This window comes from Equus caballus, chromosome 17, assembly GCF_041296265.1.
Source record: "Equus caballus isolate H_3958 breed thoroughbred chromosome 17, TB-T2T, whole genome shotgun sequence".
NCBI lineage: Eukaryota > Metazoa > Chordata > Mammalia > Perissodactyla > Equidae > Equus > Equus caballus.
The window spans coordinates 2,473,715-2,487,612 of NC_091700.1; positions in this window are offsets into that span (position 1 = coordinate 2,473,715).

Sequence of the window (13,898 nt, forward strand, 5' to 3'; positions counted from 1 at the left end):
TGCTCTTACAGCCTACCGGGAACATCTCTCCCAAAGGCCTGTGAAACGCAGTTTCTTTGCAGGCCTGATCTGGCTGAAGTAGGACTTCTGCTCTGGGTGTGCTACTTTGCCCTAGAGCTGAAAGGCACAACGTGCAGGCTTCTTTCCAAAGGGCGAGTTGGGCCCCACAGCATCTTGCTTCCAGCTCTTTGGGAAGCTAAGAAACAACTCGCTCTGCACAGTGCTCTTACAGCCTACCGGGAACATCTCTTCCAAAGGCCTGTGAAACGCAGTTTCTTTGCAGGCCTTATCTGGCTGAAGTAGCACTTCTGCTCTGGGTGTGCTACTTTGCCCTAGAGCTGAAAGGCACAACGTGCAGGCTTCTTTCCAAAGGGCGAGTTGGGCCCCACGGCATCTTGCTTCCAGCTCTTTGGGAAGCTAAGAAACAACTCGCTCTGCACAGTGCTCTTACAGCCTACCGGGAACATCTCTTCCAAAGGCCTTTGAAACGCAGTTTCTTTGCAGGCCTGATCTGGCTGAAGTAGCACTTCTGCTCTGGGTGTGCTACTTTGCCCTAGAGCTGAAAGGCACAACGTGCAGCCTTCTTTCCAAAGGGCGAGTTGGGCCCCACAGCATCTTGCTTCCAGCTCTTTGGGAAGCTAAGAAACAACTCGCTCTGCACAGTGCTCTTACAGCCTAGTGGGAACATCTCCTCCAAAGGAAAGTGAAACGCAGTGTCTTTGCAGGCCTGATCTGGCTGAAGTAGGACTTCTGCTCTGGGTGTGCTACTTTGCCCTAGAGCTGAAAGGCACAACGTGCAGGCTTCTTTCCAAAGGGCGAGTTGGGCCCCACAGCATCTTGCTTCCAGCTCTTTGGGAAGCTAAGAAACAACTCGCTCTGCACAGTGCTCTTACAGCCTACCGGGAACATCTCTTCCAAAGGCCTGTGAAACGCAGTTTCTTTGCAGGCCTGATCTGGCTCAAGTAGGACTTCTGCTCTGGGTGTGCTACTTTGCCCTAGAGCTGAAAGGCACAACGTGCAGGCTTCTTTCCAAAGGGCGAGTTGGTCCCCACAGCATCTTGCTTCCAGCTCTTTGGGAATCTAAGAAACAACTTGCTCTGCACAGTGCTCTTACAGCCTAGTGGGACCATCCATTCTAAAGGCCTGTGAAACGCAGTTTCTTTGCAGGCCTGATCTGGCTGAAGTAGGACTTCTGCTCTGGGTGTGCTACTTTGCCCTAGAGCTGAAAGGCACAACGTGCAGGCTTCTTTCCAAAGGGCGAGTTGGGCCCCACAGCATCTTGCTTCCAGCTCTTTGGGAAGCTAAGAAACAACTCGCTCTGCACAGTGCTCTTACAGCCTAGTGGGAACATCTCTTCCAAAGGCCTGTGAAACGCAGTTTCTTTGCAGGCCTGATCTGGCTGAAGTAGGACTTCTGCTCTGGGTGTGCTACTTTGCCCTAGAGCTGAAAGGCACAACGTGCAGGCTTCTTTCCAAAGGGCGAGTTGGGCCCCACAGCATCTTGCTTCCAGCTCTTTGGGAAGCTAAGAAACAACTCGCTCTGCACAGTGCTCTTACAGCCTAGTGGGAACATCTCCTCCAAAGGCCTGTGAAACGCAGTGTCTTTGCAGGCGTGATCTGGCTGAAGTAGGACTTCTGCTCTGGGTGTGCTACTTTGCCCTAGAGCTGAAAGGCACAACGTGCAGGCTTCTTTCCAAAGGGCGAGTTGGGCCCCACAGCATCTTGCTTCCAGCTCTTTGGGAAGCTAAGAAACAACTCGCTCTGCACAGTGCTCTTACAGCCTACCGGGAACATCTCTTCCAAAGGCCAGTGAAACGCAGTTTCTTTGCAGGCGTGATCTGGCTGAAGTAGGACTTCTGCTCTGGGTGTGCTACTTTGCCCTAGAGCTGAAAGGCACAACGTGCAGGCTTCTTTCCAAAGGGCGAGTTGGGCCCCACAGCATCTTGCTTCCAGCTCTTTGGGAAGCTAAGAATCAACTCACTCTGCACAGTGCTCTTGCAGCCTACCGGGAACATCTCTTCCAAAGGCCTGTGAAACGCAGTTTCTTTGCAGGCCTGATCTGGCCGAAGTAGGACTTCTGCTCTGGGTGTGCTACTTTGCCCTAGAGCTGAAAGGCACAACGTGCAGGCTTCTTTCCAAAGGGCGAGTTGGGCCCCACAGCATCTTGCTTCCAGCTCTTTGGGAAGCTAAGAAACAACTCGCTCTGCACAGTGCTCTTACAGCCTACCGGGAACATCTCTTCCAAAGGCCTGTGAAACGCAGTTTCTTTGCAGGCCTGATCTGGCCGAAGTAGGACTCCTGCTCTGGGTGTGCTACTTTGCCCTAGAGCTGAAAGGCACAACGTGCAGGCTTCTTTCCAAAGGGCGAGTTGGGCCCCACAGCATCTTGCTTCCAGCTCTTTGGGAAGCTAAGAAACAACTCGCTCTGCACAGTGCTCTTACAGCCTACCGGGAACATCTCTTCCAAAGGCCAGTGAAACGCAGTTTCTTTGCAGGCGTGATCTGGCTGAAGTAGGACTTCTGCTCTGGGTGTGCTACTTTGCCCTAGAGCTGAAAGGCACAACGTGCAGGCTTCTTTCCAAAGGGCGAGTTGGGCCCCACAGCATCTTGCTTCCAGCTCTTTGGGAATCTAAGAAACAACTTGCTCTGCACAGTGCTCTTACAGCCTAGTGGGACCATCCATTCTAAAGGCCTGTGAAACGCAGTTTCTTTGCAGGCCTGATCTGGCTGAAGTAGGACTTCTGCTCTGGGTGTGCTACTTTGCCCTAGAGCTGAAAGGCACAACGTGCAGGCTTCTTTCCAAAGGGCGAGTTGGGCCCCACAGCATCTTGCTTCCAGCTCTTTGGGAAGCTAAGAAACAACTCGCTCTGCACAGTGCTCTTACAGCCTAGTGGGAACATCTCTTCCAAAGGCCTGTGAAACGCAGTTTCTTTGCAGGCCTGATCTGGCTGAAGTAGGACTTCTGCTCTGGGTGTGCTACTTTGCCCTAGAGCTGAAAGGCACAACGTGCAGGCTTCTTTCCAAAGGGCGAGTTGGGCCCCACAGCATCTTGCTTCCAGCTCTTTGGGAAGCTAAGAAACAACTCGCTCTGCACAGTGCTCTTACAGCCTAGTGGGAACATCTCTTCCAAAGGCCTGTGAAACGCAGTTTCTTTGCAGGCCTGATCTGGCTGAAGTAGGACTTCTGCTCTGGGTGTGCTACTTTGCCCTAGAGGTGAAAGGCACAACGTGCAGGCTTCTTTCCAAAGGGCGAGTTGGGCCCCACAGCATCTTGCTTCCAGCTCTTTGGGAAGCTAAGAAACAACTCGCTCTGCACAGTGCTCTTACAACCTACCGGGAGCATCTCTTCCAAAGGCCTGTGAAACGCAGTTTCTTTGCAGGCCTGATCTGGCTGAAGTAGGACTTCTGCTCTGGGTGTGCTACTTTGCTCTAGAGCTGAAAGGCACAACGTGCAGGCTTCTTTCCAGAGGGCGAGTTGGGCCCCACAGCATCTTGCTTCCAGCTCTTTGGGAAGCTAAGAAACAACTCGCTCTGCACAGTGCTCTTACAGCCTACCGGGAACATCTCTTCCAAAGGCCTGTGAAACGCAGTTTCTTTGCAGGCCTGATCTGGCTGAAGTAGGACTTCTGCTCTGGGTGTGCTACTTTGCCCTAGAGCTGAAAGGCACAACGTGCAGGCTTCTTACCAAAGGGCGAGTTGGGCCCCACAGCATCTTGCTTCCAGCTCTTTGGGAAGCTAAGAAACAACTCGCTCTGCACAGTGCTCTTACAGCCTACCGGGAACATCTCTTCCAAAGGCCTGTGAAACGCAGTTTCTTTGCAGGCCTGATCTGGCTGAAGTAGGACTTCTGCTCTGGGTGTGCTACTTTGCCCTAGAGCTGAAAGGCACAACGTGCAGGCTTCTTTCCAAAGGGCGAGTTGGGCCCCACAGCATCTTGCTTCCAGCTCTTTGGGAAGCTAAGAAACAACTCGCTCTGCACAGTGCTCTTACAGCCTAGTGGGAACATCTCTTCCAAAGGCCTGTGAAACACAGTTTCTTTGCAGGCCTGATCTGGCTGAAGTAGGACTTCTGCTCTGGGTGTGCTACTTTGCCCTAGAGCTGAAAGGCACAACGTGCAGGCTTCCTTCCAAAGGGCGAGTTGGGCCCCACAGCATCTTGCTTCCAGCTCTTTGGGAAGCTAAGAAACAACTCGCTCTGCACAGTGCTCTAACAGCCTACCGGGAACATCTCTTCCAAAGGCCTGTGAAACGCAGTTTCTTTGCAGGCCTGATCTGTCTGAAGTAGGACTTCTGCTCTGGGTGTGCTACTTTGCCCTAGAGCTGAAAGGCACAACGTGCAGGCTTCTTTCCAAAGGGCGAGTTGGGCCCCACAGCATCTTGCTTCCAGCTCTTTGGGAAGCTAAGAAACAACTCGCTCTGCACAGTGCTCTTACAGCCTAGTGGGAACATCTCTTCCAAAGGCCTGTGAAACGCAGTTTCTTTGCAGGCCTAATCTGGCTGACGTAGGACTTCTGCTCTGGGTGTGCTACTTTGCCCTAGAGCTGAAAGGCACAACGTGCAGGCTTCTTTCCAAAGGGAGAGTTGGGCCCCACAGCATCTTGCTTCCAGCTCTTTGGGAAGCTAAGAAACAACTCGCTCTGCACAGTGCTCTTACAGCCTACCGGGAACATGTCTTCCAAAGGCCTGTGAATTGGTGTTTCTTTGCAGGCCTCATCTGGCTGAAGTAGGACTTCTGCTCTGGGTGTGCTGCTTTGTCCTAGTCTGAAAGGCACAACGTGCAGGCTTCTTTCCAAAGGGCGAGTTGGGCCCCACAGCATCTTGCTTCCAGCTCTTTGGCAAGCTAAGAAAGAACTCGCTCTGCACAGTGCTCTTACAGCCTACCGGGAATATCTCTTCCAAAGGCCTGTGAAACGGAGATTCTTTGCAGGCCTGATCTGGCTGAAGTAGGACTTCTGCTCTGGGTGTGCTACTTTGCCCTAGAGCTGAAAGGCACAACGTGCAGGCTTCTTTCCAAAGGGCGAGTTGGGCCCCACAGCATCTTGCTTCCAGCTCTTTGGGAAGCTAAGAAACAACTCGCTCTGCACAGTGCTCTTACAGCCTACCGGGAACATCTCTTCCAAAGGCCTGTGAAACGCAGTTTCTTTGCAGGCCTGATCTGGCCGAAGTAGGACTTCTGCTCTGGGTGTGCTACTTTGCCCTAGAGCTGAAAGGCACAACGTGCAGGCTTCTTTCCAAAGGGCGAGTTGGGCCCCACAGCATCTTGCTTCCAGCTCTTTGGGAAGCTAAGAAACAACTCGCTCTGCACAGTGCTCTTACAGCCTACCGGGAACATCTCTTCCAAAGGCCAGTGAAACGCAGTTTCTTTGCAGGCCTGATCTGGCTGAAGTAGGACTTCTGCTCTGGGTGTGCTACTTTGCCCTAGAGCTGAAAGGCACAACGTGCAGGCTTCTTTCCAAAGGGCGAGTTGGGCCCCACAGCATCTTGCTTCCAGCTCTTTGGGAAGCTAAGAAACAACTCGCTCTGCACAGTGCTCTTACAGCCTACCGGGAACATCTCTTCCAAAGGCCAGTGAAACGCAGTTTCTTTGCAGGCCTGATCTGGCCGAAGTAGGACTTCTGCTCTGGGTGTGCTACTTTGCCCTAGAGCTGAAAGGCACAACGTGCAGGCTTCTTTCCAAAGGGCGAGTTGGGCCCCACAGCATCTTGCTTCCAGCTCTTTGGGAAGCTAAGAAACAACTCGCTCTGCACAGTGCTCTTACAGCCTAGTGGGAACATCTCTTCCAAAGGCCTGTGAAACGCAGTTTCTTTGCAGGCCTGATCTGGCTGAAGTAGGACTTCTGCTCTGGGTGTGCTACTTTGCCCTAGAGCTGAAAGGCACAACGTGCAGGCTTCCTTCCAAAGGGCGAGTTGGGCCCCACAGCATCTTTCTTCCAGCTCTTTGGGAAGCTAAGAAACAACTCGCTCTGCACAGTGCTCTAACAGCCTACCGGGAACATCTCTTCCAAAGGCCTGTGAAACGCAGTTTCTTTGCAGGCCTGATCTGGCTGAAGTAGGACTTCTGCTCTGGGTGTGCTACTTTGCCCTAGAGCTGAAAGGCACAACGTGCAGGCTTCTTTCCAAAGGGCGAGTTGGGCCCCACAGCATCTTGCTTCCAGCTCTTTGGGAAGCTAAGAAACAACTCGCTCTGCACAGTGCTCTTACAGCCTACCGGGAACATCTCTTCCAAAGGCCTGTGAAACGTAGTTTCTTTGCAGGCCTAATCTGGCTGACGTAGGACTTCTGCTCTGGGTGTGCTACTTTGCCCTAGAGCTGAAAGGCACAACGTGCAGGCTTCTTTCCAAAGGGAGAGTTGGGCCCCACAGCATCTTGCTTCCAGCTCTTTGGGAAGCTAAGAAACAACTCGCTCTGCACAGTGCTCTTACAGCCTACCGGGAACACGTCTTCCAAAGGCCTGTGAAACGGTGTTTCTTTGCAGGCCTCATCTGGCTGAAGTAGGACTTCTGCTCTGGGTGTGCTGCTTTGTCCTAGTCTGAAAGGCACAACGTGCAGGCTTCTTTCCAAAGGGCGAGTTGGGCCCCACAGCATCTTGCTTCCAGCTCTTTGGCAAGCTAAGAAAGAACTCGCTCTGCACAGTGCTCTTACAGCCTACCGGGAACATCTCTTCCAAAGGCCTGTGAAACGCAGATTCTTTGCAGGCCTGATCTGGCTGAAGTAGGACTTCTGCTCTGGGTGTGCTACTTTGCCCTAGAGCTGAAAGGCACAACATGCAGGCTTCTTTCCAAAGGGCGAGTTGGGCCCCACAGCATCTTGCTTCCAGCTCTTTGGGAAGCTAAGAAACAACTCGCTCTGCACAGTGCTCTTACAGCCTACCGGGAACATCTCTTCCAAAGGCCTGTGAAACGCAGTTTCTTTGCAGGCCTGATCTGGCCGAAGTAGGACTTCTGCTCTGGGTGTGCTACTTTGCCCTAGAGCTGAAAGGCACAACGTGCAGGCTTCTTTCCAAAGGGCGAGTTGGGCCCCACAGCATCTTGCTTCCAGCTCTTTGGGAAGCTAAGAAACAACTCGCTCTGCACAGTGCTCTTACAGCCTAGTGGGAACATCTCTTCCAAAGGCCTGTGAAATGCAGTTTCTTTGCAGGCCTAATCTGGCTGACGTAGGACTTCTGCTCTGGGTGTGCTACTTTGCCCTAGAGCTGAAAGGCACAACGTGCAGGCTTCTTTCCAAAGGGAGAGTTGGGCCCCACAGCATCTTGCTTCCAGCTCTTTGGGAAGCTAAGAAACAACTCGCTCTGCACAGTGCTCTTACAGCCTACCGGGAACATGTCTTCCAAAGGCCTGTGAAACGGTGTTTCTTTGCAGGCCTCATCTGGCTGAAGTAGGACTTCTGCTCTGGGTGTGCTGCTTTGTCCTAGTCTGAAAGGCACAACGTGCAGGCTTCTTTCCAAAGGGCGAGTTGGGCCCCACAGCATCTTGCTTCCAGCTCTTTGGGAAGCTAAGAAACAACTCGCTCTGCACAGTGCTCTTACAGCCTACCGGGAACATCTCTTCCAAAGGCCTGTGAAACGCAGTTTCTTTGCAGGCCTGATCTGGCTGAAGTAGGACTTCTGCTCTGGGTGTGCTACTTTGCCCTAGAGCTGAAAGGCACAACGTGCAGGCTTCTTTCCAAAGGGCGAGTTGGGCCCCACAGCATCTTGCTTCCAGCTCTTTGGGAAGCTAAGAAACAACTCGCTCTGCACAGTGCTCTTACAGCCTACCGGGAACATCTCTTCCAAAGGCCTGTGAAACGCAGTTTCTTTGCAGGCCTGATCTGGCCGAAGTAGGACTTCTGCTCTGGGTGTGCTACTTTGCCCTAGAGCTGAAAGGCACAACGTGCAGGCTTCTTTCCAAAGGGCGAGTTGGGCCCCACAGCATCTTGCTTCCAGCTCTTTGGGAAGCTAAGAAACAACTCGCTCTGCACAGTGCTCTTACAGCCTACCGGGAACATCTCTTCCAAAGGCCAGTGAAGCGCAGTTTCTTTGCAGGCCTGATCTGGCTGAAGTAGGACTTCTGCTCTGGGTGTGCTACTTTGCCCTAGAGCTGAAAGGCACAACGTGCAGGCTTCTTTCCAAAGGGCGAGTTGGGCCCCACAGCATCTTGCTTCCAGCTCTTTGGGAAGCTAAGAAACAACTTGCTCTGCACAGTGCTCTTACAGCCTAGTGGGACCATCCATTCTAAAGGCCTGTGAAACGCAGTTTCTTTGCAGGCCTGATCTGGCTGAAGTAGGACTTCTGCTCTGGGTGTGCTACTTTGCCCTAGAGCTGAAAGGCACAACGTGCAGGCTTCTTTCCAAAGGGCGAGTTGGGCCCCACAGCATCTTGCTTCCAGCTCTTTGGGAAGCTAAGAAACCACTCGCTCTGCACAGTGCTCTTACAGCCTACCGGGAACATCTCTTCCAAAGGCCTGTGAAACGCAGTTTCTTTGCAGGCCTGATCTGGCTGAAGTAGGACTTCTGCTCTGGGTGTGCTACTTCGCCCTAGAGCTGAAAGGCACAACGTGCAGGCTTCTTTCCAAGGGCGAGTTGGGCCCCACCGCATCTTGGTTCCAGCTCTTTGGGAAGCTAAGAAACAACTCGCTCTGCACAGTGCTCTTACAGCCTACCGGGAACATCTCTTCCAAAGGCCTGTGAAACGCAGTTTCTTTGCAGGCCTGATCTGGCTGAAGTGGGATTTCTGCTCTGGGTGTGCTACTTTGCCCTAGAGCTGAAAGGCACAACGTGCAGGCTTCTTTCCAAAGGGCGAGTTGGGCCCCACAGCATCTTGCTTCCAGCTCTTTGGGAAGCTAAGAAACAACTCGCTCTGCACAGTGCTCTTACAGCCTACCGGGAACATCTCTTCCAAAGGCCTGTGAAACGCAGTTTCTTTGCAGGCCTGATCTGGCCGAAGTAGGACTTCTGCTCTGGGTGTGCTACTTTGCCCTAGAGCTGAAAGGCACAACGTGCAGGCTTCTTTCCAAAGGGCGTGTTGGGCCCCACAGCATCTTGCTTCCAGCTCTTTGGGAAGCTAAGAAACAACTCGCTCTGCACAGTGCTCTTACAGCCTACCGGGAACATCTCTTCCAAAGGCCTGTGAAACGCAGTTTCTTTGCAGGCCTGATCTGGCTGAAGTAGGACTTCTGCTCTGGGTGTGCTACTTTGCCCTAGAGCTGAAAGGCACAACGTGCAGGCTTCTTTCCAAAGGGCGAGTTGGGCCCCACAGCATCTTGCTTCCAGCTCTTTGGGAAGCTAAGAAACAACTCGCTCTGCACAGTGCTCTTACAGCCTACCGGGAACATCTCTTCCAAAGGCCTGTGAAACGCAGTTTCTTTGCAGGCCTGATCTCGCTGAAGTAGGACTTCTGCTCTGGGTGTGCTACTTTGCCCTAGAGCTGAAAGGCACAACGTTCAGACTTCTTTCCAAAGGGCGAGTTGGGCCCCACAGCATCTTGCTTCCAGCTCTTTGGGAAGCTAAGAAACAACTCGCTCTGCACAGTGCTCTTACAGCCTACCGGGAACATCTCTTATAAAGGCCAGTGAAACGCAGTTTCTTTGCAGGCCTGATCTGGCTTAAGTAGGACTTCTGCTCTGGGTGTGCTACTTTGCCCTAGAGCTGAAAGGCACAACGTGCAGGCTTCTTTCCAAAGGGCGAGTTGGGCCCCACAGCATCTTGCTTCCAGCTCTTTGGGAAGCTAAGAAACAACTCGCTCTGCACAGTGCTCTTACAGCCTACTGGGAACATCTCTTCCAAAGGCCTGTGAAACGCAGTTTCTTTGCAGGCCTGATCTGGCTGAAGTAGGACTTCTGCTCTGGGTGTGCTACTTTGCCCTAGAGCTGAAAGGCACAACGTGCAGGCTTCTTTCCAAAGGGCGACTTGGGCCCAACAGCATCTTGCTTCCAGCTATTTGGGAAGCTAAGAAACAACTCGCTCTGCACAGTGCTCTTACAGCCTACCGGGAACATCTCTTATAAAGACCAGTGAAACGCAGTTTCTTTGCAGGCCTGATCTGGCTGAAGTAGGACTTCTGCTCTGGGTGTGCTACTTTGCCCTAGAGCTGAAAGGCACAACGTACAGGCTTCTTTCCAAAGGGCGAGTTGGGCCCCACAGCATCTTGCTTCCAGCTCTTTGGGAAGCTAAGAAACAACTCGCTCTGCACAGTACTCTTACATCCTACCGGGAACATCTCTTCCAAAGGCCTGTGAAACGCAGTTTCTTTGCAGGCCTGATCTGGCCGAAGTAGGACTTCTGCTCTGGGTCTGCTACTTTGCCCTAGAGCTGAAAGGCACAACGTGCAGGCTTCTTTCCAAAGGGCGAGTTGGGCCCCACAGCATCTTGCTTCCAGCTCTTTGGGAAGCTAAGAAACAACTCGCTCTGCACAGTGCTCTTACAGCCTAGTGGGAACATCTCTTCCAAAGGCCTGTGAAACGCAGTTTCTTTGCAGGCCTGATCTGGCTGAAGTAGGACTTCTGCTCTGGGTGTGCTACTTTGCCCTAGAGCTGAAAGGCACAACGTGCAGGCTTCTTTCCAAAGGGCGAGTTGGGCCCCACAGCATCTTGCTTCCAGCTCTTTGGGAAGCTAAGAAACAACTCGCTCTGCACAGTGCTCTTACAGCCTACCGGGAACATCTCTTCCAAAGGCCTGTGAAACGCAGTTTCTTTGCAGGCCTGATCTGGCTGAAGTAGCACTTCTGCTCTGGGTGTGCTACTTTGCCCTAGAGCTGAAAGGCACAACGTGCAGGCTTCTTTCCAAAGGGCGAGTTGGGCCCCACAGCATCTTGCTTCCAGCTCTTTGGGAAGCTAAGAAACAACTCGCTCTGCACAGTGCTCTTACAGCCTACCGGGAACATCTCTTCCAAAGGCCTGTGAAACGCAGTTTCTTTGCAGGCCTGATCTGGCTGAAGTAGGACTTCTGCTCTGGGTGTGCTACTTTGCCCTAGAGCTGAAAGGCACAACGTGCAGGCTTCTTTCCAAAGGGCGAGTTGGGCCCCACAGCATCTTGCTTCCAGCTCTTTGGGAAGCTAAGAAACAACTCGCTCTGCACAGTGCTCTTACAGCCTACCGGGAACATCTCTTCCAAAGGCCTGTGAAACGCAGTTTCTTTGCAGGCCTGATCTGGCGGAAGTAGGACTTCTGCTCTGGGTGTGCTACTTTGCCCTAGAGCTCAAAGGCACAACGTGCAGGCTTCTTTCCAAAGGGCGAGTTGGGCCCCACAGCATCTTGCTTCCAGCTCTTTGGGAAGCTAAGAAACAACTCGCTCTGCACAGTGCTCTTACAGCCTACCGGGAACATGTCTTCCAAAGGCCTGTGAAACGCAGTTTCTTTGCAGGCCTGATCTGGCTGAAGTAGGACTTCTGCTCTGGGTGTGCTACTTTGCCCTAGAGCTGAAAGGCACAACGTGCAGGCTTCTTTCCAAAGGGCGAGTTGGGCCCCACAGCATCTTGCTTCCAGCTCTTTGGGAAGCTAAGAAACCACTCGCTCTGCACAGTGCTCTTACAGCCTACCGGGAACATCTCTTCCAAAGGCCTGTGAAACGCAGTTTCTTTGCAGGCCTGATCTGGCTGAAGTAGGACTTCTGCTCTGGGTGTGCTACTTTGCCCTAGAGCTGAAAGGCACAACGTGCAGGCTTCTTTCCAAAGGGCGAGTTGGGCCCCACAGCATCTTGCTTCCAGCTCTTTGGGAAGCTAAGAAACAACTCGCTCTGCACAGTGCTCTTACAGCCTACCGGGAACATCTCTTCCAAAGGCCTGTGAAACGCAGTTTCTTTGCAGGCCTGATCTGGCTGAAGTAGGACTTCTGCTCTGGGTGTGCTACTTTGCCCTAGAGCTGAAAGGCACAACGTGCAGGCTTCTTTCCAGAGGGCGAGTTGGGCCCCACAGCATCTTGCTTCCAGCTCTTTGGGAAGCTAAGAAACAACTCGCTCTGCACAGTGCTCTTACAGCCTAGTGGGAAAATCTCTTCCAAAGGCCTGTGAAACGCAGTTTCTTTGCAGGCCTGATCTGGCTGAAGTAGGACTTCTGCTCTGGGTGTGCTACTTTGCCCTAGAGCTGAAAGGCACAACGTGCAGGCTTCTTTCCAAAGGGCGAGTTGGGCCCCACAGCATCTTGCTTCCAGCTCTTTGGGAAGCTAAGAAACCACTCGCTCTGCACAGTGCTCTTACAGCCTACCGGGAACATCTCTTCCAAAGGCCTGTGAAACGCAGTTTCTTTGCAGGCCTGATCTGGCTGAAGTAGGATTTCTGCTCTGGGTGTGCTACTTTGCCCTAGAGCTGAAAGGCACAACGTGCAGGCTTCTTTCCAAAGGGCGAGTTGGGCCCCACCCCATCTTGCTTCCAGCTCTTTGGGAAGCTGAGAAACAACTCGCTCTGCACAGTGCTCTTACAGCCTACCGGGAACATCTCTTCCAAAGGCCTGTGAAATGCAGTTTCTTTGCAGGCCTGATCTGGCTGAAGTAGGACTTCTGCTCTGGGTGTGCTACTTTGCCCTAGAGCTGAAAGGCACAACGTGCAGGCTTCTTTCCAAAGGGCGAGTTGGGCCCCACAGCATCTTGCTTCCAGCTCTTTGGGAAGCTAAGAAACAACTCGCTCTGCACAGTGCTCTTACAGCCTACCGGGAACATCTCTTCCAAAGGCCTGTGAAACGCAGTTTCTTTGCAGGCCTGATCTGGCTGAAGTAGGACTTCTGCTCTGGGTGTGCTACTTTGCCCTAGAGCTGAAAGGCACAACGTGCAGGCTTCTTTCCAAAGGGCGAGTTGGGCCCCACAGCATCTTGCTTCCAGCTCTTTGGGAAGCTAAGAAACAACTCGCTCTGCACAGTGCTCTTACAGCCTACCGGGAACATCTCTTCCAAAGGCCTGTGAAACGCAGTATCTTTGCAGGCCTGATCTGGCGGAAGTAGGACTTCTGCTCTGGGTGTGCTACTTTGCCCTAGAGCTGAAAGGCACAACGTGCAGGCTTCTTTCCAAAGGGCGAGTTGGGCCCCACAGCATCTTGCTTCCAGCTCTTTGGGAAGCTAAGAAACAACTCGCTCTGCACAGTGCTCTTACAGCCTACCGGGAACATCTCTTCCAAAGGCCTGTGAAACGCAGTTTCTTTGCAGGCCTGATCTGGCTGAAGTAGGACTTCTGCTCTGGGTGTGCTACTTTGCCCTAGAGCTGAAAGGCACAACGTGCAGGCTTCTTTCCAGAGGGCGAGCTGGGCCCCACAGCATCTTGCTTCCAGCTCTTTGGGAAGCTAAGAAACAACTCGCTCTGCACAGTGCTCTTACAGCCTAGTGGGAACATCTCTTCCAAAGGCCTGTGAAACGCAGTTTCTTTGCAGGCCTGATCTGGCTGAAGTAGGACTTCTGCTCTGGGTGTGCTACTTTGCCCTAGAGCTGAAAGGCACAACGTGCAGGCTTCTTTCCAAAGGGCGAGTTGGGCCCCACAGCATCTTGCTTCCAGCTCTTTGGGAAGCTAAGAAACCACTCGCTCTGCACAGTGCTCTTACAGCCTACCGGGAACATCTCTTCCAAAGGCCTGTGAAACGCAGTTTCTTTGCAGGCCTGATCTGGCTGAAGTAGGATTTCTGCTCTGGGTGTGCTACTTTGCCCTAGAGCTGAAAGGCACAACGTGCAGGCTTCTTTCCAAAGGGAGAGTTGGGCCCCACCCCATCTTGCTTCCAGCTCTTTGGGAAGCTGAGAAACAACTCGCTCTGCACAGTGCTCTTACAGCCTACCGGGAACATCTCTTCCAAAGGCCTGTGAAATGCAGTTTCTTTGCAGGCCTGATCTGGCTGAAGTAGGACTTCTGCTCTGGGTGTGCTACTTTGCCCTAGAGCTGAAAGGCACAACGTGCAGGCTTCTTTCCAAAGGGCGAGTTGGGCCCCACAGCATCTTGCTTCCAGCTCTTTGGGAAGCTAA